The following is a 5,770-nucleotide window of genomic DNA, read 5'->3' as shown; positions in this document are numbered from 1 at the left end:
GAGTCCATATGGCTCAAGACTTTTCAAATAAACAGTCATGAGGATGGTGGGAGGGAGTCCACTCAGTCTTCGTGGTTGTGTCCCCAGTATAAGAATGACTAGCTCATTAGGGACTGATGGGTGGGGAAGGAGCCATGTCAATCATCAGAAGCAGGTTAAGTAGGAAGGGCTCTGGGCAGCATCTGTCATCTCCCATCCTTGAATGCCCAGAATCCTTGGCTTGGAAGTTTCAGTTTAGTTGAATAAACCATTAAGTGCTAGACCCAGAAAGGTGAATGACGACCAAGCCTTCTGCCAAGGAGAGGGGCATGAAAACTCTGTGCTACACACACAGGTGAATGGAGAGCTGTCCCTCATGCTGAGGGCCCAGAGAGGAGCATACCTACATCAGACTGAGTTGTGTGGGGTGGTAGTCAGGGAGGGCATCCTGAAGAAGGCAGGCCCAGACAAACTCTGAAGGGATGAGTTTCTCCATAGCTTGTTTGGATAGGACTCAAGTCATTCAAGTGAGTTGGACTCTCATTCCTTAAGATCTTCATTAAGGAGGCTCTTTCATCTGCTTCAGACCCCAATCTTCAACATTTGGTAGGATTGTTTCTAGAAGTAGATGTTAACAGTCCTGTAAATACAGTGAATTTTTCTTGTGGCAGTAGAGCTGGGAAATTTACGGATTCTTAACAGAATGTATCTGATCAACAAGGGGCTGAGAGCTGATGCTATAGGGTCCCCTTACCCTTTCAGACTCAGCAATTACAATTGTTTAAAGAAGCACAAAGATTATTGCAAAATGAAGGTCTACAAGAGCCACTCAGGGAAGATGAACTCTTCTCAAGACTCATAGAGAAGTCAGAGCAAATCACCCAGCATAGGATGACCACATTGTCCAGCAGATTCATCCCTCTAAGCCAGGATGGTTTTCTGAGATGAGCTGGGAAACTTCCACAGAGTTGGGAAACACATGCATGGGCTGTGAGGTCTTCGGCTACCCGCAATGTCAGAGTGAGGACGTGCCGCACCGCAGTTCCTGTGACTACGGACGATCACCAGCGGTGGTATAGAAACTCTAGCGATGTTGCAAAGCTGCCCATTCTTTTGAATAAATAAAAGGGATGAAGCGTGTGTTCTTAGGAAGACTTAGGCAGGATGACTGCCTCAGGGTGATGGCTTTGGTCTGGGGAGGCCTGAAGAACTGAGTGTCTTTTTTTAAGAAAGTTCTCAGTTACCAGTTTGCCTTTCCATTTGTCTTTCAAGGGATTGACAGTGGCCAAAGGACTGGACAGGGGAAGTCCCTTCTGACACCAATAGTACAACGGCCAGAGGGGACTCGGGGTAGGCTTGAGTAGGCACGCCTGTGTGGTTTGAAGAGATGGGGCAGGCCCATCAGAAGCAGGAGAGAACACTAGCAGATCTACTCTCATTCTATAATCTCAGGCTTGGAAAACTGCCGTGGGATTTGGCTTTTGTCAACCATGGAGGTGCCCTGGGAGGCCCCCAAAATTCAACTAACTCTACAAGAACAAGTCCTGTGAACTTTAGCATTCCCCTCGGTGGGGGACCGTGCCTACACCCCAATCCCATCCTGCGAAGAGATTCCAATTTTATTCAACATTTCCAAAAGGCTATTCTGGGGACTGTTACTCTGACAGTATTAAGGGAGGGGTACTGTGGAAAAAGTCATCTATGTTCAAGCAAGTTTGGAAAATACATAGTTAAATAGAGTTAAGGTGCTTATTTTTTTTTTAAACAATTAATTAATTTATTTATTTGACAGAGATCACAAGTAGACAGAGAGGCAGGCAGGGTAGGGGGCAAGCAGGCTCCCTGCTGAGCAGAGAGCCCTATGCGGGGCTTGATCCCAGGACCCTGACATCATGACCTGAGCCGAAGGCAGAGGCTTTAACCCACTGAGCCACCCAGGCGCCCCAAGATGCTTATTTTTTACAGCATTTTTCAGGGTTTCTCCACTGCTCTCCTGAGCTGTGCATCTCTAAGAGGGAGACTGTGTATATTTTAAAAGTCAGGTTCTGATGTGAGAGGTAGGTGATTTTTCTACTTCGGGTTACTCTGGTAACACATCGTTGGCACATGGCTCACACCTACAGAAACACAGGCATGGATCTGCATCCTTGGATGAATGTGTATACTTTAAATAAGAACCAAACAGATACCAGACGCGTGAGGAAAGGATCAGTAGCAGCAGAGAGACTTTGGCGTAGACACTTAGAAGCCAGCCATCCTGAGAGAAGGTCAAGTGCCATGGTTCTAATTCTGAATTACTGGGTGACCTTTGCAGGATCACTCAACACACCTGGTTCTGTTTCCTCCCATGCAAAGCAGAAATTTAGAAAGTAAAGCCATCTCCAACTTTTCTTTTTTCTTTCTTTTTTTTTTTTTTAAGATTTTATTTATTTATTTGACAGAGATCACAAGTAGGCAGAGAGGCAGGCAGAGAGAGAGAGAGGAGGAAGCAGGCTCCCCGCTGAGCAGAGAGCCCCATGCGGGGCTCGATCCCAGGACCCTGAGACCATGACCTGAGCCGAAGGCAGAGGCCTTAACCCACTGAGCCACCCAGGCGCCCCTCCAACTTTTCTTACAAAATTTTGCAAGGGTTTAACAAGCCTATGCTGTGAACCTGTTCTGAGCTCTGGGGTCAAGGACGTGGCCTAATGACAGGGTCTGGGGCTGACCTCCGGCAGGATTAACTGAGGGGGCTGCAGGGGAGGCTCAGACAGAGCCTCCTGCACAGACTTGGGGCTGCTGATGTCCTGGGGTCGGGCTGAGTCAAGCCTGGGGTGCAGGAACACATAGGTGCTGCACCCCTGGGTGACAGCAGCTTTCATCGCCAAAGGACAACCCTTTAGACGTGAAAAGACAGAAAACCTAGAACAATCAGCAGGCAGGATGACAAAACGGCCAGCCAACCTCCAGCCAGTTTGGTAGTCTCCTTTTCCATGAGCCCAGGGGCTCTCTTATTCACTGGGCCTTTTGTGGGACTTGCCCAAGGGATTATTTGCTTAGAGCATGCTAAATCCTACCAAAGGATGGGACTTCCAAGAAAGGACTCATCTAAAAAGTGCTTTCTTGTTGGGTTTTTGTTTTTGTTTTTGTTTTTTTTTTAGATTTTACTTATTTATTTGTCAGAGAGAGAGCGCACGAGCATGCACAAGTAGACAGAGTGGCAGTCAGAGAGAGAAGCAGGCTTCCTGCTGAGCAAGGAGCCTGATGTGGGACTCGATCCCAGGACCCTGGGATCATGACCTGAGCCAAAGGCAGTAGCTTAACCAACCGAGCCACCCAGGTGTCCCTTTTTTTTTTTTTTTTTAAGTTGGTGATGGCAACCTTGTGCACACTGGGCACGTAGGCAGTATCCTTTGTCAGAATTTTATAATTCCTCTGCTCCCATTGCTGAGTCATTGGGTTGTCTTGGAATCTGAGGGGGAATAAACCTGGGAGGCAGGGCGGGCAACAGGGAAGCCTGAGCTTTTTGAGTAGAGCAAGAGCGCCACCTTGAGTTGTAAGTGAGCACTGCAGGCCCTGATTAGCGATTGGGAGATGGGATGAAGTGGGGCTGCTGGTTCCCTTCGGCAACAAGGGGAAGGCTGTCCTGGGCTACCTCTAGGACATCCTGAATCCTTTTTAACAAAACGCAGTGTGCTCGTCACGCTTGTTCAGAAGGACATAACCTTCTGAACATACGTATACATAGTATACGTATGAATACTATTAGGGGATTTTAAGGAATTGGCTCACACAGTTGGAGAGACTGATGAGTTTGAAAACGTGTGGGAAATCCCAGCAGGCTGCAAACTCAGGCAGGAGCTGATGTTACAGTCTTGAGGCAAAATTTCTTCATCTCTGGGAAACTTTGGGTTTTTGTTCTCAAGGCCTTCAACTGATTGGACAAGGCCCACTCACCCCAACCAGGGTGATCCTCCTATACCTATAAAGTCAACTGATTGTGGATATTAACCTCATCTCAAAACACCTTCACGGCAACACCTAGATCAGTGTTTGATTAAATAACTTTTTTTTCTTTTAAGATTATTTATTTGACAGGGCGAGAGAGTGAGAGATCACAAGCAGAGAGAGCTGCAGAAGGAGAAGGAGAAGTAGGCTCCCCGCTGAGCAGGGAGCCTGACATGGGGCTCCATCCCAGGCCCTGGGATCATGACCTGAGCTGAAGGCAGACACTTAACCGACTGAGCCACCCAGCCGTCCCTCCAACGAATCTTTATGCCAAAGTGACTCATCTTGGAGCAACCTGTCCTCTGCCTCTCCAGCAACATTAGCACAGGTAAAAAATCTATTTTTTAACATGACCAGTATGAATTATTCTTCACTTGTTGCACGGTTACGTGACTCTAGCAACACTCGGGTTCGTATCAGTGTATTGTCATGGCTAGTTCTTCCTTGTAACATTGCATTCAATTCTGATGTGTTGCTATCAGCTTGAAATCTGTATTGCGTGACTTCCTCTGAAGCCATTGTCACAAGGATATGTAGATTGTGAATACGTTTCATAACAAATAGAGTCTTTTCCCAAGCTTGATACTTATGGGTCTGCATGCATGTGCAATTCCCCCGCCAGAATTCTTTGCCCTGCAGTATAAGGCAAAGTTCAAAAGGCTGGTGTGGCTTCTCAGGAGTGGCACCCTTGGTGCTTAGAGGCTGATGACTTCAGTCCAGCACTCCTGGAAGAAGAGAAGTGTAGAGCTTTCTGCCTACAGTGAAACGGTTACTCTGTGCAAGTCTCCCATTTGCCTTAAAAATACACACACACACACACACACACACACACACATATTATATATATGTATATATATAAAAGACTTCTGCTTTGATGGCTGTTTACCTCATATTGATGTAGGAAAGACGTTAGGGTTCGAAGCCAACATCCAAGAAAGAAGACGTCTTGAGACGTCTTTGCTGCAAAAAGTTGGTTGTATTAAAGCACAGGGACAGGACCCGTGGGCAGAAAGCGTTGCACGGGGGTCACGAGGAGCAGCCCTTTATATACTTTCAAGTTGGAAGGGGATTAGGAAGAGCGTAAGTCTCTAAGGAACTTTGGAAGCAAGGGTTTCTGGACCTTGAGGGGCTAGCTATTTTTGGGAAAGGGTCAGTTATGACCATCTAATAAAACCTGGGTTGTGAGACCCTTCAGATGTATATCGGTGGGTCATATGCTTGGAGGATGATTGCCAACACGTATCTTGGGGCCCTAGAAATAAAGGAAGTTTCCAAAGGCATTTTTATATGTTAGAGTAGACTCACGGGGTCCTGGGAGCGGGGCTAAGATGGCCTTGTGCCCTTAGCAAAGTATTAAAATTGAGGCAGCTGAGTTCCTAGAGGAAGGTCACTCTGCCTGTTTCAAGGACTTGTCGATGGGATGTAGGTAATAAGAACATTTAATAATTTTTCTTCTTCCTTTGTCTCCCACATCAATATGATGTTTGAACGAGGCATGTGCAGCCCCAAAGACTGAGAATCCCTCCTGTGCAGACCCTCAGAAAACACAGAGGAGGAGGACAGGAGATCATCACAAATCCCATTGATGTGGAAACAAAGGCAGAAGAAAAATTATTCACTTTCCTTACTACATGCAGCCCACTGACAAGTCCTCGAGGTGGACAGAGTGACATTCCTCTAGGGACTCACTGCCTGGATTTTGACACTTAACTGAAGGCAAAAGGCAACCCTAGCCCAACCCCCAAGATCCTGTAAGTCTACTTTAACATATAAGAATTCCTTTGGAAACTTCCTTTATCTCTAC

The sequence above is a fragment of the Lutra lutra genome, chromosome 16, assembly GCF_902655055.1.
Source record: "Lutra lutra chromosome 16, mLutLut1.2, whole genome shotgun sequence".
Classification (NCBI taxonomy): domain Eukaryota; kingdom Metazoa; phylum Chordata; class Mammalia; order Carnivora; family Mustelidae; genus Lutra; species Lutra lutra.
The sequence above is the reverse complement of the archived record's forward strand: the minus strand, read 5'-3'. Positions refer to the sequence as shown.